This window comes from Chlamydotis macqueenii, chromosome 4 (genome assembly GCF_036417535.1).
Source record: "Chlamydotis macqueenii isolate bChlMac1 chromosome 4, bChlMac1.mat, whole genome shotgun sequence".
In the NCBI taxonomy this organism is placed as follows: Eukaryota; Metazoa; Chordata; class Aves; order Otidiformes; family Otididae; genus Chlamydotis; species Chlamydotis macqueenii.
Genome location: NC_141559.1, coordinates 61813529 through 61838704, shown reverse-complemented (window position 1 = coordinate 61838704; position 25176 = coordinate 61813529).

Here is a 25176-nt window from a genome sequence, read left to right as displayed (position 1 = left end):
CAGATCTCAAGTCAACTCAACAAATACATTTTGCTTTAGAAGTTTGTTTATTGCATTTTCAAAGCATTAGTGTTCCAGAACACAATAAAGACCTGGCTTGTGGTTTCCTTTTCTTTTCCTCCCAAAAGAACAATGTGATTAGGTTGCCCCAGGTTACTAAGAAGTTGAAAATAGCCTACAATGTTGCATTGGACATATAATGCAAGGTTTCAGTAGCAAGGGCTGCAGGGTGTTTTGTATGGGAGGAGGCCATGAGCCACCTTATGCCATCCCTGTGTGCTACAGCAGGGACACCTCTGAGGGCCTGCAGCCCATGGGTGACCTACAGCGTAGCAGGGCTCCTCTTAAGGGACTGTAATCCATGGGTGACCCACATTGGAGCAAAGGAGTAGTAAGAAGTAGCAGAGGAAAACAGGTAAGAAATAAGGAATAGCAGAAGAAAACTTCTACGCTATGACCTCAACTTCCTGCACCATCTGTCACCTCGCTTCACCAATGTGGGACTTAGTATAACATGTGATGAAAACAAGGGGAGCTGTGACTAGGAAGAGGAGAGGAGAGGTGTTTTATTGTTTCTTTCACTTCTTTTGTGGAAAGTGATTTATATGAAAACAAAAGTAAATAACATAAGGCAATTAGAGCAAATCAGAAAAATAAAAGGTCCATATTTCTGCATGTATTATATTATCTTCCTTAGAATCAAAAGAAAAACTCTTATTTATTTCAATTGGATTGAGATTTCTGTAGTCAAATTGAGTTTGCCACAGACCTATAAAATGAAGCTTGTTGCCTAGATTTACAAATTTTCTGTATAGGTTTCTTTTTCATCCTCTGTAGCTAGTAAATACACTACCGGCAGAAGATAGAAAGAGATTAGTCAAAGTAAGGAAACAAGATCAGCAAGTATAGATTTTTATCACAGATATAAAATTTTTTAAAAAATATTTATCTTATCTAGATAAATAGGCATGAGTAAACAGTTGAATTTTGAAAAGTTATACTGAATAAATAGTCTAGTTTAAAACATTGGTCAGCAACAATTACCCATTGTCAATATTACATTAATAGTTTCCTATGCATAATTAAAGTGAACAAATATTGTACACAATTCATTAACTTCCTCATCTGGTGAAAGAATTGGAAGGTACAGATTTGTGATATTAAAAATGCCAAAAAATTTAGAAGCTTTGGAAAGGTCACTTGCAATGTAAGTTGAAATGTATGAAGTGTACTGTTGAAATAGAGTTACGTGAAGTGTATGGTTGAAATAACATGTTAAGTGGCAGTGACTGAAAATGTGATTTGGTTATCTATGACAATTTTGCATATGCAGAAGGCATTCTGTAGCAGATGGAAAAGAGCTAATGCAGAGCTTGAATGTGGAACAGAATATCAAATCAGCTTTGTTGTCAGAAAAAAAAAAAAAAAAAGATTGTTAAAAGTTATCCAGTAGGCTGTGGCATGACAACAGCGAAAATCTGACACTGGGATCCCAGTGCTAGGTCACACAGAGCACTAATTCAGTATCAACTAATCTTTGCCAGTTCAAAATTGTTTAATAAAATGTGATGTGTTTGATGTCGAATCAGCTATTATCAGTATGCTGTACTCCTCCTAATAATACCTTGCATTTTCTGTCTTGCAGCCAGTGTGAAACCTCTTTAACTTCCAGATGAAATAATACGACAGAAGTGCGGCTATGTGACCACGTTGGACTGAGATCACATATCATGTTGTGTTACGTTCTTTTATGTTATGTTATGTTACATTGTCTTATATTATATGATATTATGTTATATTATTAGTAGCTACATTTTTTTTCATTTTATATAAATTATTTTGCATTTATTTAAGGTATGTGTGCCAATGTTGTACTGTACTTACGAGAAAAAGTAAAAAAGAATGTCAATGACCAAGATCAAGCAGAACTAGTAGAAAAAACCGGTTACAGTGTTTCACCACTCTCATTGTAAAAAATTTTCCTTATATCCAGTCTGAATTGACCTTCTTCTGTTTTGAAACCATTACCCCTTGTCCTATCACTACAGGGCCTACTAAAGAGTTTCTCCCTATCTTTCTTATAAGCCCCTTTTAGGTACTCCCTTTTAGGAATTGCATGAGGTACAACAAAGTCAAGTGCTGGGTCCTGCACAACAACCTCATGCAACACTACGGGCTTGGGGAAGAGTGGCTGGAAAGCTACCCATTGGAAAGGGACCTGAGGTGCTGGTAGACAGCTGGCTGAACATGAGCCAGCAGTGTGCCCGGGTAGCCAAGAAGGCCAACAGCATTCTGCCTTGTATCAGGAACAGTGTGTCTGGCAGGAGTAGCAAAGTGATTGTGCCCCTGTACTCAGCACTGGTGAGGCTGCACCTCCAATACTGTGTTCAGTTTTGGGCCCCTCAGTACAAGAAAGATGTTGAGTTGCTGGAGCATGTCCAGAGAAGGGCAATAGAGCTGGTGTGGGGTCTGCAGCACAAGTCTTATGAGGAGCATCTGAGGGAAGCGGGATTGTTTAGTCTACAGAAGACAAGGCTGAGGGGAGACCTTATCACTCTCTACAACTACCTGAAAGGAGGTTGTAGGGAGGCAGGTGTTGGTCTCTTCTCCCAAGTAACTAGTGACAGGATGAGAGGAAATGGCCTCAAGTTGCATTAGGGGAGGTTTAGGTTGAATATTAGGAAACACTTCTTTACTGAAAGAGTCATCAGGCACTGATACAGGCTGCCAAAGGAAGTGGTGGAGCCACCATCCCTGGAGGTGTTAAAAAAATGTGTAGATGTGGCACTTCAGGACATGGTTTAGTAGGCATGGTGGTATTGGGCTGATGGTTGGACTTGATCATCTTGGAGGTCTTTTCCAACCCTAATGATTCTATGGTTTTCAGTCATGAAATATGTAGAAAGAACAGCTCCAGGGAACTGTTTGTATTAGTAGTATAAAGTCAGTGTAAATAGGTGGAAAGCAGATGATTTATTTGTTTACATAGTTTAGTATTTCTGGTAGAATCAGAATAGATATGTCATCGGGATTGGTTGCACTTCTGGTATGGTTTTCAGCCCCCATAAAGTAAGAGTCCTCACTGCTTTCATAAGCCTGTTCAGGGCTCCAGCTCTGTAGTAGGAGACTCTAGGCATGAATTTCTAAGAGTTTTAACTGGACTAGAGCTTTTTATAAGAGCTTTTAGAAATTACTTTTGGCTTCTTGTTCTGAGACTGTAGTGAAGTACTACTAAATAGTAATTAAGTCTAAGGCATAATACAAAACATGGTATCCAAGATTGTTACTTGCTTCAGTTTGTTATAATTATAAGTTAGTGTAATTTAAAAGGATATAATTATCTTGTTCTGCCTCTCATGACTGAGCTAATTCTAGTATGTCGCTGAGAGCCTTATTCTGGACATTGTTACACACACAGTGGTTTCTTTGGAGCTGTAGATTTTATAAATTCAGCATTAAGATTTACATCATACCTCAGAACATATTAAAAGCAACTGTTCAAAATACTTGCTTTGCATGCATGTTAAAAAAAAAAAAAGGTAAAGAACAGTGGAATAGTGTTTTGGAAGCTTTGAGTATAAATGATTATACACACATTATACACATTTTGAAAATTTGAAATTGTAGCCTCTAGTCTGTACAGACTCTCCCATCCTCATTTATCTGAGCAGTTAGGACCATAAACATTAATGTGTAAGTTCTTCTCCTTGTTAACCCCCCTTCAGGTTAAATTAGAGCCAGACAGATGTATAAATGACATTCCATTTTTTTTTTTCCATCTTTTGGGGAATGAACACCAATTTATTAGAAATAGAAAAATTGTGACTGTTTGGTAAACTATTTGGAAGTACTGGACAATCACAGTGATTTACATGGATGTACGGATACATATAGATAAATATAGATATATATACATATGATGCATATACTTGTATTTAAACAGACCAATCCATATTTGTGTATATACATTCTTATAGTATATATATATATATACACTTGCATATTTTTTTTCCCAATATGGCATATTTCTTATGTTTTATTTAATTATGGTTGAATTTCTCATAGGCAAGGACAGATGTGAACAACTAAATTTTTATTCCTCAGATAAGCAGCTAATAACAAACGTTCAGGTTGTGTATCCTTGAGAAACTTCAGCTATATGAAACTCAAAATGTTAAATTCTCAGGGTCTCTGTATAGATTAAAAAAAAAAAAAAAACTACACAGAATTCTTAATACCTGCTGGTCAGAAATTTCACTTCAGTTCCCTAGTTCTCACTTTCTCTGAGTATAAAAGGTGGATCATTACTCTAACTTTGCATTTGAATCTGTTGACTAAAATGTGCTGCTAAAGGTCTCTTTCTTCGTGTTGAAGGTGTTCAGTAATACGGATGCACCCTCTTGAAACTCTGGAGTAAGGACAGCACCTTGAGCAGAATGAAAAGGTCTGCCAATGTAGCAGTTGGTAAAGGCTAGGGCACTAGGGACCAGTAGCAAGAAGGAGACACCACTACCCACACCCACCTCTGGGACCCCCTGGCCTCGCTCCAGGACTACACTACTGTGCTTACCCCCTAGGTTGTCTCCTGGACTGTGTCCTCTTCCCTGCAGAGATAGGAAAATTGTTAGGTAAGTAGTAAAATTACATAAGTTTGTGATTAAAGTGTTTTAGCATCTGAGCCCTTTTATTCTCCAGGCTTTCATCTGACCTTAAATTGTGGCAAGAAGATAGGTAAGACTTGAATGGAAAGGGGTTAAGCTTTCCATCTGACCAGTACAGATCCTGTAGCATTAAATCCCACAGAACTGCCAAAGAGCTTAAGATATCACTACTTGACATTTTAATTTCAAAGCAAGCCTCATGGATCTTCCTGTCATTTGTAAATATCTATTGAAATTAGTAAAAATTTGAACATTTTAAACTAAAAAGTGAATAACTTTCTCTTTGGTAAAGTAGCAATAACCTAACTATGAGAAATGTAATTGAATTTCTTAAATTTATAGAAATAGTTTATACAAAGATGCAAGAAACAATAGGAAGATGTAGTTTTTGAACTTGAGCTTTACATAATTTGTGACAATATTTTTATGACAAATCATATTGACTTCAATTGTCATATGCATGTTAAAAAATTTAAAGCATTTACAGTTTCACTTATAACATATTAATAATTCAAGATTTAATTAATATGTGTTGACTATTTCATTTTTTTTTTCTTGTCTGTGATATCTACCATAAAGATCAAAAATTGAAAGCCCATCAGTTTCCTCTGCATTAGATAGTCACCACTAGACATCGGGAGACACACAGTAGGTAAAGTTCTGCAGATTGATCTGCCATGCAGAGCACAATAGACAACATGGAAACTGTGACAGACAACAATAAAAAAAGGCAGAAGCTACAAGAAATAATTGTGTCTGGGGACAAAGTAAACATTACTGAGAAGTCAAAGTTGGACTAGAAAGGCTGACTTTTGGGACTAGATGTCTCTATAAACTCATATATATATAGTTTTAAGTATAAATGTTGTAGATAATACCACATGTAGTTTTAGGGGGTTTTATTACATTCATTTTTCATTTTCTTTTGACTTAAATGTGTATTTAATTATGTACAGAGGTGAATATATACATATACATTTTGTATTACATATATACATATTTATATATTACATGTATATGTAGGACAACTCTGCTAAGAGGAGATAAGTGAAGAGTAAATTTAATACTGTACCAAAAAACTTAGTATGCAACTAAGTGAACTTAACAAAAAAAAAAAATACAATCTGAAAAAAACCCACAAGCCAGGGAGGGAAACAAAAGACTCTAGTTAGCCATCTGAGTTGGTAATTCGCGAGAAACAAGAACATCATAGGAAGATATCCCTACACAACAGAATATGCTGTGCTTTCTGGCCTACAGCCAAATTTAGTAGCAAGTTTTAACACAAAGCACAAACTACAGAAAATATAGAAGTCTGATTCAAGGAAGGAAAATGCTGCTATTCAAACAAATGGCTTGAAAAATAATCACAATCTCTGTAATCTGAATAGGAAGTTTCAATTTTTTTAACAAATAATTTTAGAAAATGTTACCACAAGGTCATGATGTTGCCTCATCCCATAAAATATTTAAAATTAATTTCATTTGTCCGCTTCCATTTCTTTAATAATTAACTAGGAATCATTTCCTTGACTTCAGTATGTCCCTCTTCTGTTAGTAAATCTCCTCTATAATGACTGTATCACTTTAGCATTCTTGCTCCACAGTGTTTAAGATACGTTCTCTTTGTCTTATTAAGATATTATTGGTTTAATAATCTAGTAAGACTGCAGAAGAAGAATGTCACTGTAATGAAAAAAAACCAAACAAACAAAAAAACCCCTGTAACTTCCACCAAATATTAAGAAATAAAAGAATAATAGAGTAAGAAAAAAAAAATACAGAAAACCAAATCTAGCCATTTCTCATTATTGACAACATATGTGTTTATTTTATTTATATATGAAAATACTCCTTTAAATAACAAAAATAATTATTTGTTCTCAGGAAAAATGCTGGTAGAATTGAAGTGCTGCATGGCTATTCATTTAACCATCAAGTGTATGTATAATTTAATGCAGGAATCTGGCATGAGCTCATAGCTTGATATGTCGGTCCTGATATTAAAACTGAATATTCACAAAATATATACATGTATTTTTCTATGGATATACTTCCTTATTTGATTTATATTCTTCTGCCATTCAATGTAAGGTATTTGTGTTCCAGTTAACAGACAAGTGACAGACACTGTATGCATATGCATAAACACACTTGTAGACATAAATATATCTGCATACACATGCACACACAAAAATGATAGTGCTGAACTTTTCTGTTACAGACAGCTAGAGATTATTAAATATATTTATCTGTATACAATTAAAAGGGAATTGTCTATTTCCTTACAAGTAGTGATAAGGATATGTTTTTTCTATTAAGTTGATTGTTCCTTTGATTCATCTCTCAGGAGATACAGCACAGAAACTGCTCTCCACTTTCAATATATTATTCTCTTTCTAAGTTCAAATATTTGGTTACATTCACATATATTTTGGCCACTTTTCCCCCATAAATAAAAAATCATACACATACATATGTAAATCTATCTCTTTCAGGACAAATTTTTTATTAGTAAAAGCCAGAAACAAATTAACAACGAATATTTTAAAGCTTGTTTTGATTATGATAAACAGCAAACATAAAATCAATGTTATTATATGAAGAGATATAGACCCCCTCCCCACACACACTCCTGCCCTAGATATATATTTAAACATTAATACATTAAAAAAGGGAAAAAGAACCCAAAGCCATTCAGTTCCAGTCAGCAACAAGAACTCATTTCTTAAGGTGGCAAACACAAAGAGCTTGCTTATAAGTGACTTTCTTCAGCTGTTTTTAAATATTTAAACGATTCATTGTGACTACCTGTAAGTCATATAAATATGAGCAAATAAGAAGGCAACTGGAAAATATTTTTATGCATTCATAAGAGCAGCGCTGCTACAGTTCTTTTAAAACAGAAAAGAACAGAAAATAATAGATTTTGTTAGATGACTGCCTTAATGCACAAATCAGGAGTTGGGGAATAAAAGAGTAATGCTTAATCCTCAGTCTTGATCAGACTTAGGAAGCATGAAAATTGCATTTATTGCACATTTACTCTCGCTTTTCTGAGAATCCCCACTTGCTTCCTCTGTTTATTCATTAGCATTTTGCATTTTTCTATTTTGTATTAATATACTTTTCCTCCGTCTTAATTGTTGTCATTCAGTGTATTGATCTTGAAAAGCTTTGGCCTCCATCTAGTATAGTTCATAAAGAAAATACAAGTGCATGTTTTTCTTGCAGGGAAAGATAGCCTATTCAGGATCACGGAGAAAATGCTGCAAGACTTGTGGAAAGGCTTCCTGAGCGAATGACGCTAAAATGGATAACAAGTATGTGTTGTTCACAGCACAGTTACTATTTTGGATCAAGTTTTGTAATTGCTTTAGAAAAGCCATGTTGCCAAGCTGATAAGGATTTCCTCTCAGCAGGACTCCTTTACTTGAACGTCATGCTGCAGTCACAGCTCAGAGATACTGGCATCGTTCTCCTGTCTGAATCTTGTGTGTATTAGCCCAATGGTTTCTCTTAAACAAATCCACAAAAGACCATAAACTGAAAGAGCAATAAATAATCAAGACAAAATTTGGTTATCTTTACTCATAAAGTTCAGCAAGGACAAACAGTAAGTCCTGTACTTGGGAAGAAGGAATTCCCTTGGAGTAACAGAGGCTGGAATCTAACTAGCAGGGGAGCACCTCTGTTGAGAAGGACCCGGAGGTGTTGGCAGACAGCAAGCTAGGTAATCAGCCAGTGGTGTGCCTGCACAACACAGAAGGCAAAAAGCTTCCTGAGTTGTACTAACAGGATAATAGCCAAGAAGTCAAAGGGAGGTGATTATACCACTCTCCTCAACACTTATGAGACTGTATCTAGAGTCCAGTGTCCAATTTTGGGCCACTCAGTTAATGAAAGGCATTGGTAAATTGGAGAGTTCAGCAGAGTCAGTAGTGGGGTCAGGAGCTGGAACACTTATCCTGTGAGGAGACACTGAAGGAGCTGGGATTGTTCAGACTGAAGAAGAGATGGCTCTAACCCCCTAGGTGACAATGAGGTCATCAAGACAATGATGGCTGTTCACAGTGTTCTGTGGCGGGAGGAAAAAGTACAACAGACATAAACTGAAATGAGAGAAACTTTTTCTGCAAGAGGACAGTCAAGCAGTGAAACAGGCTGCCCAGAGTTGTTGTGAAGTCCCTATTCTTGGTATTTTAAAGAACCAGCTGGATCAAGATCCAAGTAACCTGGTCTGACCTCAGAGCTGACCCTGTCATACTCAAGAAGTTGAACTTGAGACTTCCTCATGTCCTTGGTAAACTAAAGTATCCTATGATCCTAAGGGTAGTAATATTGCCACATAGTGAAAAAGAATGAAAAATCTGTGACCCAAGTGTCAGGCAAGGATTTTGGTTCTTTTCATTAAAGACCATACTTGAACTCTTGTAATAAAAAGAATTTCGAAGACTGCATTCAAAACTTAGATAATAAAAAAATTCACTGAGGTGTGGCATAGCCTGGGAAGACTCAAAACCTCTAGGACCCTCTCTGAATTCTACCGATACCAAAATTTCTGCTGTTGTTCACATGTGTAACTAAGTGGTGGTATAGCAAGAACATCACTTACACCAGGCTAGGGTTGAATACTCATGATGCAGAATATATATATAAACTAGACTGAAATTGAATTTCCACACATACTATTGAGAATAAGTAAGCCTACAATGTAAAATTTTGCTATAAAACCTCAGTTTACAATAATAAGATTGTATGACCAGAAATGTTGGTTGAAGAAATACACTAAATCATTAAATATTATTAATTTTTTTTTATTTTTAGTTGTAAGATGCAGACGGAACTCACTATATGCTCTTCAGCAAAAGTTCAGATTGAGTACAAATGTGTGCAGGAAGAAATTAATGAGGTATTGCTCTATTGAATGTCTCAGAGTTCTTACCATTTTACAATGCACTTCCAATCTGTCATTGTTTTTCAAAAGGTCATACACAAAAGATATGCAGGCACATAATGTATAGACCTATAAAATATGTCCACAGGACTTTTTTAGAGGCTGTATGTAAGAAGAAGCTACAGAGTTGACCATTTCAAGTTTCTTCAACTGTCAGTTTTAAGTAGATTTTTGATTCAAAAGAAAAATTATGAAGGAGAAGAAATGGAAAAAAAAATTACGTCTTCATATACAGAAAATTTACATCTTCATATACATATACATGCTTGTGACTTCCGCATTTGTAGTTTTAGGATATCATTTATCATTTTATTGCTTCTAGGAGGTTTGGTTAGGAGTTGAATCTGTCAACAGAATGCTGATGTTGTTCAGCTTTTTTTTTTATTTGTTTTTAGATTAACTAAATTTAATCAATAGAAATGAAAGGTCATTTAGTAGGCTTAAAATTACCTTTCTTTCAGGAATATATTAGGCTAAATTTTATAAAACATTATTAATAGCCAAGGCTTTTCACTGATAGATGAATAAAAAAATAACTGTACTAGTGTAGTCTGTAATAATAGAATACAAAATACCAAAATATGAAAGAAAATATCAGTAAGTAAAGAGGTTTCTGGTAGGCTCATAGTTTAGCCCCGCTCGGGACCAAGCTACGCAGTCTCTTGCTCACTCTTCCCACCCTCTGAGGGAATAGCGAGAGATAATATAAGAGAAAAGGCTCAAGGTCTGAGATAAGGACAGGGAGAGATTATTCAAGTTACCCTTATAGGCAGAAACAGACTCAAATTGGGGAAAACTATTCATTTATTGTTAAAACCAAAGCAGAATAATGTGGAAGACAACAAAATAACTTCCTCCCACCACTCCCTCTTCCCAAGCTTAACTTCATTTTCAAATTATCTCTACCTCCTATCCCCCCAAGAGGTACAGAAGGGAATGGGGGTTATGGTCAGTTCATCACATTTCATTTTATCTTGCTCCTTCCTCCTCAAGGGAAGAACTCCTCACATTCCTCCCCTGCTCCAGGGTGGAGTCTCTCCCATGGGCTACAGTCCTTCATGAACTGCTCCAGTGCTGGTCATTTTTCCATAGGGTGCAGTCCCTCCAGAACCAGTTGCCCCAGTGCAGACACTCCATGGGCCACAGCCTCCTTCGGGCACACACCTGCCCCAGCATGGGGTCCTCCACGGGCTGAAGGTGGATCTTGGCTCCTCCATGGGCCTGCATGGGCTGCAGGAGAACAGCCTGCCTCACCACAGTCTTCACTGCAGGCTGCAGAGGAATCTCTGGCCAGGAAAAGCTTTACTCCTTCCCCTTCTTCTTCACTGACCTTGGCTTCCACAAGCCATTCCTCTCACAAAAAAAAAATTCACAATTGGCTCAGGCAGATGCCACTCAGGTTCTCTTCACATCTCCTCTCTTCACATCTTGTGGACAGGCCAGGCCAAGTTGGGCCCAAAAGGTCACTCAGGTGGAGGCGGGAGGGTGAGGGCTGCAAGGCCCACAGGGCTTGCATCTCCCCCTCTCTGCCCTCACTTAAGCTTCTTCACATCTTCTCTTTTTTTTTTTTTTTAATACTTTTTTCCCCCTTTTAAATACATTATCACAGAGGCATTATCAGGGAACATTCATCTACCAATTGGCTCAGCCCTGGCCAGAGTTGGGTTTGCCCTAGACCTGGTTGAGTCCACTGGACAAAGGGGAAATGCCTAACAGCTTCTTGCAGAAGCTGCTACCATAGCCCTCCCACTAAACAAAAACAACACAGGTACAAATAATTAAACAGCTGAGAGGCTTACTATACATTTCTACAAAAACGAGATAAAATGTCTAACTTTTGCAAAGTTTCTTTTTCTAAAGCAGACTAGTTTTATTTGAAAAAAAATATTGTGTGTTATGATCAAAAACAAATATGTGTAAATTTATTCCTTTTATTTAAACAATAAGATAAAACTGTTTTAAACCAGATTTATCTTTTTACAGAGGATGAAGAGAACACAAATAAAAGCAATACATTCTTTCTGTGTTACAGGAACCAAGCACTGCCTCAGTAATCTTAGGAATATAATACAGTTTAATATCTGTAATTATTGTACAAATTATCAGATAAGAGTCTTAATTAGGAAAAAAAAAGAGAGATACTTTGGTAATGTTTCAGAAGAAATAAGGCAGAGCCATCAACTTTCACTTTAAGAATCCAGGCTTTGTAAAAAAATAACTTTTTTTTTTTCCCCGTCTAGAATGTATTTTTTTATAGACAGGACAAGCACACAAACCTCAATAATATGTTCAAATTTAAACCAGTATTGTTACATGGTTATAAGATGTCTTACAAGAGTGTTTGATACATGTATGAGTAATCAATGGCTGTTAAGAGTAATTCTCATTAGTGACTATTTCTAAAATTGTACTCATACTTTTTTTTTTTCTCAGTGAAAAGAGATGTGTTTCTTACTGGGATTAGCCACTATCTTCTATGTCTGTCAAAGACAGGATAGATTAATCATTTTAATTCAAGTTAATCTGCCAGATGAAACTAAGCTAAGATCTAATTTGATTTTAACTGATAGACAAGTAAAAAAAAAAAACAAACCCAAAACAAAAAATCAAAACCAAAGTGAAAAAGAAAAACAACAGCAACAACCTCCCCACCCCAATCCCTTTCTTTTGCAGCTTTTCTTAACTCCTAGAAGTTTGTCCAGGGAAAAAGGTTTCACTCTTAAAAGCAACTCCATTTCTCTTCCAGTGTCATTCCATCTTCCTTCACACATTTCCTTTACCTTTGGACATAAATTTGAAAACATAATTAGATGCATGAATGATCTCACTGACTTCTGAATATTCACATAAATTCACAATTTTACTGAAATGTTTCCTAAGCATTTGCATCAAGGAGACCTATGTCTGAAAAAACGGAAACAGATAGGTTTTTGCTTCATCTTGTCCCTGAGTTCTTTGACTTGTTGTCTGTAAATACTAGCTTTTACTGAGCTTTCACTCAAGGAATTCACTCCAAAGTTTCTATATAACTTAATTTTATAATTATAAAGAATGACCAGCAAATTTACAAAGTAAAATTCAGGTCACTAGAAATGAAGGGTATTAGTAATTTTACTACGAAGTTTTTAGAATAATTTATTTCTTTATGTTAATGAATATAAATCTACTAACTGGAATTCAGATGGCAGTAAATTTACACGTATGTAGTTCAATTTTTTCCTCTTTGACAAACAAGAATTATTTTGAATAATTTTAAATACAGAAACTAAATCTCAAGTATTAAACTAAAAATAAAATCTCTGGAATTTTTATGTTTTATTTTTCTCTCAGCTGAAAGTGGTGTAGCCTGCTGCACGTACACATACACATAGGCTAAGCTAATAGATGAATATCCATCATGTCTTTTGCCTAGAGCAGTGCTTTCCAATCTTCAGGCTATGCTGAGCCAAATCAACTATTCCTTGGTTTTGGAAAAGCCTGGCAGCAATTACAGGACTCTCCTGTGAATACCTATACAAAGGAATGAGATTTTTTTATAGTTTATATACAATCCAAACTGAAATCTACTCTATATTTCCCAAGCAGAAGCCAATTTTTTTTTTTTTTTAGATATGCAGCAGTTGAATTTAAGTATAAACTTTTAAAAGGGTTACTGTCAGCATTAACAAATGATTGGTGTCATTATATTCACACTTATAAGCCTGAGATGTGGTATAAATGAATGACATCTTGTAACCTGTGTTAGGTTGTTATTGTGATTTTAAATATGTTCTCTACTTATTATTTCTTGGGTTTTTTGTTTGTTTGTTCCTAAGATTTTTTTTTCCTCCCATCGCTGAGAACGCTTTCAGTTTCCATTAAACTAGAAGCAGATAGATGTGCTTATTATCTCAGACCACGGTATTTGTCATGCCTGCTTAAAGGAACTCAGTAACATTAGGGAAAGTCAGGTAGTAGACTTCATTTTTTTAAATTTGACTGAGTTTTGAGTTTCATGTTCTTTTCTTGGACTTTCTTTAGACATACTCATTGCTTAATTTATTACAACTGGGAAAAAGAAATTAAATGTTCCCCTTTGACTGTGCCTGTTATTTCTTGGACATAATTATTTAACACATTGCTAATCCTCAAGAGTAGCCCAAGGTCAGTTAAAAAGAAATATATTCAGGTAAGGATTCCTGAAGAAGATCAAGTGCATTCTGAAACAGAAATTAGAGTGGGGACAGGGAATGCACATTGTTAGGTTCTCAAGTGATTTTGTAGCTCCTTGTCATGATCTAACACCAGTCAGCAACCAAGTACGACAGAGGCTGTCTCTCCCGATCTCAAGGAGAATGGGGGAGAGAACTGGAAAGAAAGGAAAACTCATGAGCTGAGATAAAGACAGCTTACTAGGACTGTAAAGGAAAAGATGATTATGATGATGATGATAATAATTAATATAATAAATATCATTAATATCATATCATAGAATAGTTAGGGTTGGAAGGGACCCCCAAAGGTCACCTAGTCCAACCCCCATGCGAGAAGCAGAGACACTTTCAACTAGATAAGGTTGCTCAGAGCCCCATCCAACCTGGCCTTGAGTGTTTCCAGGCATGGGGCATCCACCACCTCTCATTCACTAGCTGACCTTTAAATGTCCCTTCCAAGCCTAGCTATTATATGATTCTATTATTATAAAATATAATATAATATATTGTATATAATATTATTTTATCTATAATGTATTGGTATATAATATATATTAATATATATTGTTATGTAATATATAATATAATGTAATACAATATAATACAATACAATGTATAAGGGCAATAAAATATACAAATGCACAATTTTTCACCACTCAATGACCAATACAGCCCATGCTGAGCAGTGATTACTGAAAATTATATCAGAATGATCTTGAGAGAACGAGAGCAAGAGAGCTGCCTACTGCTCACCCCCTACTTATATATTAAGCATTGTTGGGTAACGTTAGCAAACAGGTGGGTGTTGTTTGGTAACATTAGCAAACAGGTGGGTGTTGTTTGGTAATGTTAGCAAACAAGTGGGTGTTGCAAGGCAGAACTTACAGCTTAGCAACAAGGCTACGAGTGGGGATGGGTTGCATGTGTGAGGGAAGGGCTGCGAGCAGGGCTGCACGTACGCAGGAGGGGCAGTCTGTGGCAATTCACGCACTAAGCGCGGATAGATCCATGGGTGCAGGGGGCAGGTGCGTTCGCGTGTGTGGCAGGTGTACGGGTATATAACACTGTGTTGTGCAGCATTAAATTGAAGGTTCAGCTTGACGGTATCTGTGTGATGCTCTGCCTTCCCTGGCGTGGGGATCCGGTGCGTCCTGGGTTGGTTTGCTGGCAAGAGAGCCAACAAGCATGATTTCTTTGGTATGGAATACTTTGTTTGGCGAGTTTGGGTCAACTGTACTAGATGTACCTCTCCTAGCTTCTTGCATCTGCACATCATCAAAATCTGGGAAGCTGAAAAAGTGCTTGAATTCTTTAGCAACAACTAATAACTTCAGTGTATTATCAACGTTCTTCATATACCAAATCCTGTACTATGTCCAAAACACAGTAGCTACTGGGAAGAAAATCAGCTCATCCCAGCCAAAACCAGGACACTTCTGTATGCAGAAACTTGAGTTCATAGGTGGGGTAGGGGAGAGTATAATCTATATGTTTGTGAGTTTTGCCTTGCCAGTAAGTCTTCAGCAGGGGTGTCGAACTGCTCAAGGGTAGGAAGGCTCTGCAGGAGGATCTAGATAGGCTGGATCCATGGGCCAAGGTCAATTGTGCAAGGTTTGACAAGACCAAGTGCCAGGTCCTGCACTTTGGTCACAATAACCCCGTGCAACACTACGGGTTTGGGGAAGAGTGACTAGTAAGCTGTCGAGTGGAAAAGGACCTCGAGGTGCTGGTAGACAGCTGGCTGAACATGAGCCAGCAGTGTGCCCAGGTGGCCAAGAAGGCCAACAGCATTGTAGCTTGTATCATGAACAGTGTGTCCAGCAGGAGTAGCAAAGTGATTGTGCCCCTGTACTCAGCACTGGTGAGGCTGCACCTCCAATACTGTGTTCAGTTTTGGGCCCCTCAGTACAAGAAGGATGTTGAGTTGCTGGAGCACGTCCAGAGAAGGGCAATAGAGCTGGTGAAGGGTCTGCAGAACAAGTCTTATGAGGAGCATTTGAGGGCACTGGGATTGTTTAGTCTACAGAAGAGGAGGCTGAGGGAGACCTTATCACTCTCTACAACTACCTGAAAGGAGGTTCTAGCAAGGTAGATGTTGATCTCTTGTCCCAAGTAACAAGTGATAGGATGAGAGGAAGTGGCCTCAAGTTGTATCAGGGGAGGTTTAGATTGGATATTAGGAAAAAATTCTGTACTGAAACACTGGTCAGCATCGGAACAGGCTGCCAAAAGAAGTGGTGGAGTCACCATCCCTGGAGGTGTTCAAAGAACATGTAGACGTGGCACTTCAGGACATGGTTTAGTAGGCATGGTGGTGTTGGGTTGACGGTTAGACTTGATGATCTTGGAGGTCTTTTCCAACCTTAATGATTCTATGATCCTATGATTCACAAGTTATGAACATCAATTCCTTGTTACTAAAGAATGATGCTACCTTGTAGGTTTGAGGATATTCTTTGCAGCCCAGTTTAACTGGGTACAATGGGCTAAAAGCTCATTCTTACTCCTATTGATGCCCAGAGCATTTTTCTTTGACTTTAAATGAAAAAGCATTAAAGCTCCTATTTAAATGTAGAAACAAATAAAATTTTTTAAATTAATCTGCATGCAGCCCTTTCTTTCCTCAGAAATTAGTTAAAAATATATAATTTATATGAATTTGCACCTAATTTGAAGTTTTTTGCACACATTTTATATGATCTTATTTCATCCTGTTGGATGTTTGCAGACTCTTTCCTTTGACAGTGTCTTCATTTATACATTGTTTTTCTTACTGTGGTGGTTTACTTTTTATGTACTCTATATGCAAATGAAAGGAAACTCAGTAAAGGAATGTGTTTGGCTCAGAATAGATTTCTGTAATTTTTTTTTTATATTGAATTATGTTTCTTTCAATCTCAAACTGCAAAATTATTATTACGCAGTTCACCCATGTTTCTCTCAATTATGCTGAAATTATACTGTCTTTAAAGTATGAAACTTTGAGCTGATAATTAAAGAAATCAGAATTGTGTCTTGCATCAAGTTATAAGGATATACTTTTCTTCTATAAATTAATTTATTCTCCTGCTAAAAAGTCACAACCATTAAATAGTTTTTCAATAGCTGTTGATAGTTCTGGGGTACTACAAACAACCATGTTTCTATAACTTATACTCTGAACTCTACAAATACCCGAAATAAAGGAAAAATAAGCAGTCAAGAATGAAATTCTACAATGCTCTTAGCTGTTTTACAACTTTCTTTAGAGTAATATTTTAAAATCAAGACATATATTTATTCAAAACCTGGATAAAAATACACAGTAAAAGACCAATATGTACACCACATTGTAGACGCCTTTCCTCTGTTGCCGTCTTGCCATCTTGTTTTTATCTTCCCTACATACTTTCTTCAAAAAACACTAATTCTGAACTCCAAATTGGTTCAACAGAGACTTGCCAGTTTAATTAACATTTCCTCTGGCCCCAAATGCAAGTTCTGATGTATAGAGAGGATCTTCCTGAAAACAAGCAGCCCTGCAAATGTGTCACAAGCTTGAACTTGTATCTGCATTGGCTTTGGCTGGGATAAAATTACTTTTTCTTCATAGTAGCTTATGTTGATAGCACACCAATGTTTTAGATATTGCCTAAGAGTGTTTACACAGGTTCAAGTCCTTTCCTACTTTACACACTGTCTCCATCTATGAGTAAGCTGGACATGGGCAAGAAGCTGGGATGGGACACAGCTAGGATAGACAACCCCAACTGACCAAAGGGATATTCCGTACCATATGACATCATGCTTAGCAATAAAAGCTGGAGGAAAAAGGAGGAAGGGGGAGGCATATGTTTTGAGCCGTGATGTCTGTCTTCCCAATTAACCATTACATGTGATGAAGCCCTGCTTTGCTGGGGATGGTTAAATGACTGCCTGCTGATGGGAAGTTGTGAATGAATTCCTTCTTTTGCTTGCTTGCATGTTCAGCTTGTGCTTTACCTATTAAACTGTCTTTATCTCAACTCATGAGCTTCCTTGCTTTTACTCACACTTCTGATTCTCTCCTCCATCCCGCTGTGGGGGAATGAGTGGTTGTGTGGGGCTGAGATGCCTACTGGGGTTAAACCACAATAGTATCGTGCAACAAACTGAGCTATAGTTAAATCGTCAAGGATCATCCCTGTCAATGAAAATGTGCCTCCTCTCAAGAAACAGTGCATCCATATTTCTTTCTTTCTCCTTCCCCTATTGTGTTGGTTTTGTGTGGCAGAGCAGCTACAGTAGCAGCTTCTGTGAGAAGCTGCTAGAAGTTGGCTGGCCAAGGGCCAGAGCTAATTGGTGACAGTGATAACATCTCTGTGATAATGTATTTAAGAATGGAAAAATAAAAAAAAAAAAAAAGAAGAGAAGAAGCAGCAGCACAGGCAGAGAAGGGGAGGCATGAGTCTTATGGGCCTTATAGCCTGCACCCTCTGGCCTCCTGCTGGGTGTCTGTCTGGGCCTAATTTGGTCCAGATGGCTTGGCCAAGCTGAGAAAAGTGAAGAAAGGATATGTGAAGAGAACATGAGAGGTATCCGACTAAGTCTAATTTGAAGAATTTGTTGTGAGAGGAATGTCTGCAGATGCCAAGGTCAGTGAAGAGGAAGAAGGAGTAAAGTTGCTCCTGGCAGAGATTCCCCTGCAACCTGTGGTGAAGACCATGGTGAAGCAGGCTGCCCCCCTGCAACCTATGGAGATCCATGGAGGAGAAGATATCCACTTGCAGCCCGTGGAGGACCCCATGTCAGAACAGGCAGATAGCCAAAGGAGGTTGTGGCTATGGAGGGCCTGCACTGGGCAGCCTATTTCTGAGAGACTGCACCCTGTGGAAAAGAACCAGCACCAGAGCAGTTCATGAAGGACTGTAGCCTGTGGGAGGGACCTCACACTGGAGCAGGGGAGGAATGTGAGAAATTCTTCCCTTGAGGAGGAAGGAGCAGCAGAAACAACGTATGATGAATTCACCACAACCCCCATTCCTTATTCCCCCCGTGCTGCTCAGGGTGAGGAAGAAGGTGGAGATAATTTTAAATGACATTAAGCCCAGGAAGAGGGAGTGGTGGGAGGAAGTTGTTTTTGTTGTCTCTCATTATCCTGCTTTGGATTTATTAATAATATATTGAAATAGTTTTTCCCCAAGTCAAGTCTGTTTTGCCCATAATGGTAACTTCAATGATCTCTCTCTGTCTTTATCTCAAGCCTCGAGCTTTTTATTATATTATGTCTCCCACATTCTCTCAGAAGCTGGGGAGAGTGAGCGAAATACTGCATAGCTTGGTCCCGAGTGGGGTTAAAATACGACATCCATCAAAGGAGTTCACAAGGATGTAATTTTTTGTATGTTTGAGTACTAAAATGAGTGTATACTTTATTTTCATTGTGGAACTGAAATTCTAATTTTGGGGCAGTTCTTGAAACAATACTGATATGTAGATATTTCCTAAGCCAAACTCCACCACAGAGTAGGTAGGAATAGATGATCACCTGTGTTTTATTAGTGTGTCCTGTAGTAACACAAACTGGGTTCCTGTACTCATTTTGAATTCTGTTATTTCTTTCCCTGAAGAGTATAAATGTGATAATGTTCAAAGTTGAAAAAAGTTATTATGTGCATGACTGTCATATATTATCCACTGCCAAGAATGCATTTGAAGACAGAAATTACTTCTAAATATAAAATATATAGATAGTCATTAATGTAGATTGTACAGCCTACTAAACGTAGCTAGATTGGGTATGTTCAGTTCACAATTGCACTAATCCTAAACCAACATTAATTTAAGAACTAGAAATCTCCACACCTCAGTTTCCCATATTGTGGTACTTACTGATGACAATTATTGGTCTCCTTGGAAGTGCAGTGTGGGATTCCTAGGTTCACAAGGGTTGTAGAAAATATCTTAGACCTAATTGCAGCCACTTAGCTATTAGGTAAGATCTGTAATCTGTAGTAGAACTTCTGTTTGTTTTTTGTTTGTGAGCTACTTGTGTATTTCTCCAGCTGAATCTTTTCAGCACATTCTAAGGGAATTTGCAGACAGGAAGACTGCAGTTTCATTTTTGGGTATAAAAACTCCACATTTAAAACAATTTATTTCAGTTGAACTACTAGACTTTTTTTTGCTAGTTCTTCCGGCAAATGCATTTTTCTCTCTTTAAGCCTGCACAGAATCACACTGAACTTAAGAATTGCATACATGTTCAAAAAACTAGCTGCAATGATCCAGCTTCAAGATTGATTCTGTATCGACAAACCTTAGGTAGATCTGTACATCATCTTCTATTTCTATCTTAATAAAAAAACTCTTTTTTTCTCTTTCACTCCATTTTCTAGCTTTCAGTCCTTGAGATTTTTTTTTCTTTTTTCTTCTAACACATGTAGTACTTTAAAATATAATTTTATTTTTTTCATTAATATGTTTTCTGTTTTGATCTAGTCCCTCAGGGCTTTATTTTTCTGTACAACTTTGTCTTTTATTTTTTACACAACTTTTACAAGTATAGTATCAGAAGTTTCTTTTAAAGGAATCTTCCACTCTAGCAACCAATCAAGACAAAAGAAAATCTATATTTTTCAGATAATTTACAGTGCCTACACTGTCTGTGCACAGAACAAATATAGAAGAAAACATTGCTACTGAAAAATGGTGAACAGTATAACACAATGAATCTTACCAAGTACTGATATTTACTAACATACTACTCTTACTGCTATATTGAACTGCTTATTCAGTTATTTGATTTAATAAGAATATATGGAGACCGGAACATGCAAATTTTGAATAGCAGGAAAATGAGACACTAAAATAAGAAATCTGGGTTTCATGGTGACTTTATAATATTGGAACCCTGTTGTTGCAGCTATATTTGACAATCATAAAAATGTGGAGTGTTTCCAGGAAAAGGCTTCATTTGGAATCTGGTGCAGTGAGAATCTAGGGAGCAAGGAGTGAATGTCAGGTATAAATGGTAGCTCTAATACATCAGAAAGCCTCACTACAAAAATAATAAATAAATAAATATAGTATTTTAACAGCTAAGATAAGGAAAGAAAACTGCACAAAAAGAAGGCTAAATAATATCTTTTTTTCTCAAAAGATAACAACTGTAAAACAACAGAGTGAATGCAAGAGCAATGATATTTCTGAGAACTGTGTTGCATTTTGTTTACCTTACAAGGAAATAATTAATGTATATTTCTTTCAAAGCATTTTATTACATTAGTTTAATAAAAGATTTCTCTTTTCTATTTTATTTCTTCAAGCTTGTTTTGGTGTAATCTCTGACACACTCCCTTTAGTAGTCTCCCCATGAAGGGAGGCTAGGAAGAAGTCAGGCTTTTATAGCATTTGTCTTCCTTTACACCACTTACTGTCAATGGACATCTAATGTCCTATCATTTAGTAATTAGTATGCCTTCTTTTATATAAGGGAGTTTATTTGCTAAGACAGACTTCCTGAGTTCTTTAAACCTCTGGAGATTTCTGTTAAAAATGCCTCACCTAGGAATACTGCAGAAGCAGTGCCGAGAAGTCATGCTAAGGAGTAAGCCCTTCTGGAGAGTTATGGAGCTTCTCAGATGCACCCATGAGATCCAGAAGGAATTTCATGTTCCCTTACTTGCCTTGAGGGACTGGGGCTGTGATAAACTGACTGAAAGTTCAGGGAAAAGAAGTTCCTTGGAGATTCAAAAGGGATATGGATGATCTCTGCAGCAGGGCATTGTGACGGACTAAAGAAGGGACAGAAGCAGAGACATTTATTTACAATTCATTTCTAATCCATTTCATTTTCCTTCTAAAGGACAAAGCTAATTAGTTCTGTGTTCTGCCTTTCTTAAACTTTTGAGCTCTTAATTTTTCTCTTATAGAAAAAGCACATCCATTTGGAATACCATTCTCCTTCCTCTCCATGTCCCTTTCATTTGGCTACCAGAACAAAGAAAAGTCAATTCCATCAGAGTGTCTTGGAATGCATCCCAAAGAAAACACCAAGGTCAAATTTTGGTAGGTAAGTAAACAAAAAAAAACCCCCGTATATATAGCAAGATTGTGATCTTAGTAGTATACTTTAAAGGGCTTTTATTCTGTGAAGTTCGAAGTGTTCCCTTAAAACCATAGTGCTTAAATAAGCTCTTATTCCTATCCAATTACTTATCCAGTGCTCATATACTACCCTTTGTTATGGCTAATCTTCTCTGTTTGCTTGTACATACCAAAAATTTCTCACTAAATATATACAATTTTTTTTTGAGAAGCATTGTTGGGGTAAACCAATTTAAACCAGGTTAATAAGAAAGAAGATAAAAGCATAATGGTGCTGAAAGACAAACACCTTTCCCCTCTTCCTTCTTTTTTTTTAAAAAAAAACCAAAACAAGTACATGGAAAGATGGGAGACTGGTATACTGTCTTGTAGCAAATAATAACGATGCACTCTGAACGCAACAAAACTGCGATTAAGAAATTGATTGCAAGGCACAGTGTCTAAATAGTCCAAAAATTTACAAGTGGGAGAGAAAAGAAAGAAACATGAAGAACAGAACACAGTATAGAGTTTGGGAGTTTTTTGTTTTCAAATATATATAGTGAACCCAAATATTATTTGTTTTATATCTAAAATAATATTTATAAGGCATAAAACCACAAATAGTGATGACTGAAATAAATTTAAGATTTAAATTTTGAAACTATTCTTTAATTACTAAATTAGCCATCTGTTCCTTTAAAGATAAATGTATTAACTGCATGAATTTACTTCAAGCTAGTGTGTAATCTAATTTCTATGAGAAAGTGCCATGCAAGTGTGGGACAAGGAAGATTTGTCTAAGCTTCTTGATTTTTAAGTGTGAAGAATGACAGGGTAAGGAGGTTGGAAAATTTTTGCTATTATAGTAAGCATACCTAGTGTTCTCTTTGAGAAGATCAGTTGTGAAACTCACCAGATTTCTTCTTATTACACTGGAAATATATTTTTTTTTTATCTGTATTTTTTCTGTCTCTGTTTAGCTGAATATTCAAACAGTTAACTGCTAGTTCTATTGTGTTTAGGTGTTATCTTCCTTCCAATATTTCCCTATGTTGGAATACAAAATTTCATTTTTTTCTAATTTCAGCAAAGAAATAGCTAAGCAGAAGTATAGTATAATCCTCAATGAATAGAAATTTTCATATCTATAGTGCATAGTTTCTTCATTAATATACTCTAAGAGTTCCAGAGGTATGCTTTGGTGCTTAATATTTGGAAGGTTATTCATTTGGTGTTACAGCTCAATATTCCAAATTTTTATGAGAAATATTTTTTCTGATAATGAGTGCATCATGGGGGAATTTAAAGGTGTTGCTCATTGCTCATTTTCTTGACGTAAAAATTCATTATGAAGTGTAATAGGTATAGTGAGACATAAAATTTAGTTACTAGATAGGGTGGGAAAAGCAGGTGGACACCAATTTTTATTCTAACTTTTTTTATGCTAAGGTTACTATTCTGTGATTTCTATTCTACAAGACTGACACACTTCAGACTCACACTAGTTTAAGTCCCTGCCCTTGTGCTACCAGTCCAGTTTAGATGGGCCACTTGACACATCTGGATACTGGCTGGTGGCCCAGTCCCTACATGCAACATTTCCACTTCTATACTGTGTCAGGAATTCATGCATGTAGTGCACCTCGCAAGGAGCTATTTTTTTTTCACTGTTTATTACTTTCTAAATTAACATGGTTGGGATAAGCCTTGTTTGTCATGTCTCCCCAAGTCAATTTCTTTGACTTACTCCATAGTTATAATCAATTAGTGGCTGTTGCTTGGATTGTTAACAGTTTCTGCTTTCCACTTCAAATATGCTACAAAAAATTAAAAAACTTAACCATATTTCTGAGCTTTGTTTGTTTCCTGTGAATATCTAAACCATTAGAACAGGGCAGATGTAGTCCAGAGCTTTGGATTAAGACATCTCTATAACAATTTTCTGTGCTTTGTTTGTTTTCCCAGCACATACCAGAATGTGACCGGTAATTTAACTCTTAGAGTTAGAGGTGTGCAGCTGTAGGAACTTTTCTGAATGGTGAGTAAAGTTCTTCCTCCACGATGAAGCAGCAGCGTAAAACAAAGCGTGATGAACTGACTGCAACCCCCATTCCCTCTTCCCCCCTGTGCCGCTCGTAGGGAGGAAGGTAGTAGAGATAATGTTAAGCCTGGGAAGAGGGAGAGGTGGGGGAGGGTTATCTTGCTCTCTATCTCGTTATCCTGCGGTCTTTAGTAATAAATGAATGGTTTTCACCAAGTCAAGCCTGTTTTGCCAGTAATGATAACTTTAAGGCTTTTTCCCTGTCCTTATCTCAAACTTTGAGATTTTTTTCTTATATTATCTCCCCCTATTCTCTTGGAGGGTGGGGGGAGTGAGAGAGAGACTGCGTAGTCTGGTCCCAATCAGGGCTAAACTACGACACCATGAAATGAGTGTCATTGTTCACTATCTCAACTTTTACCCATTGTTCTTTTCAGGAACCCTCAAAGGCTTTGGAAATTCAATAAAAGAGAAAACTCTTTTGGAAAATCTAGAAGTATTTTGCAGCAGTTCTTTATGGTGCTTCCAAACTAAACAAGCCCAGATTTGTCAACATCAGTGTAGCAGAACCAGAGTATGTAAGGTAGCTTGGAAAAGAATATAAGTTGCATTTATGCTGAATTCTAAGATCTCCTTCCTTTGACTGACTTTTATTGTAAGTCAATTTCCAAGTCTTCGGCTTCTAATATTACTCTGAGGCACAATCATTCACATGTTGAAAATTATTCATAGATCCTTCATTCTGAACTAGACCACATATCTGAAAAATATTCCTTCTTTATATTTGTGAACCAGAGAAGAGATTTGCTTTTCTGTAGAGAGATATCTTTTTCCTAACAAGACAGTTTGCAGATGTTACCTGCTGTTACTATTGGCCAGCTAAAGATTACTTTCCTTGGAATCTCAGGCAGCAAAACAGACTGTGGAAACATTTCCTGTGTTGTGATAGCACAGAACAGCTGAATGAGTGTAAATACCTTAATCACATCCTAAATTAAGAATGTCGGTTAGTTAAGTGTCTTCTTCTGTTGTGTCTGGATGGATACTAGATGACTAGTCTAGACAGTGTATCTAAACTTAAGACTATTAAACTTTTCTTAAATTAAACTCAGATAAATATTTTAGAAACTTCTTTGAGAGTGCCTAGATTCTAGTATTCTATTATTTTCAGGATACTGGAAAACTGATTTTAGAAAACAATACACCTAGAATGCCTAAATGGGAGCAGATGCCTTCCACAAATGTAAGATGTTATGCAGCATGTAATGAACATTT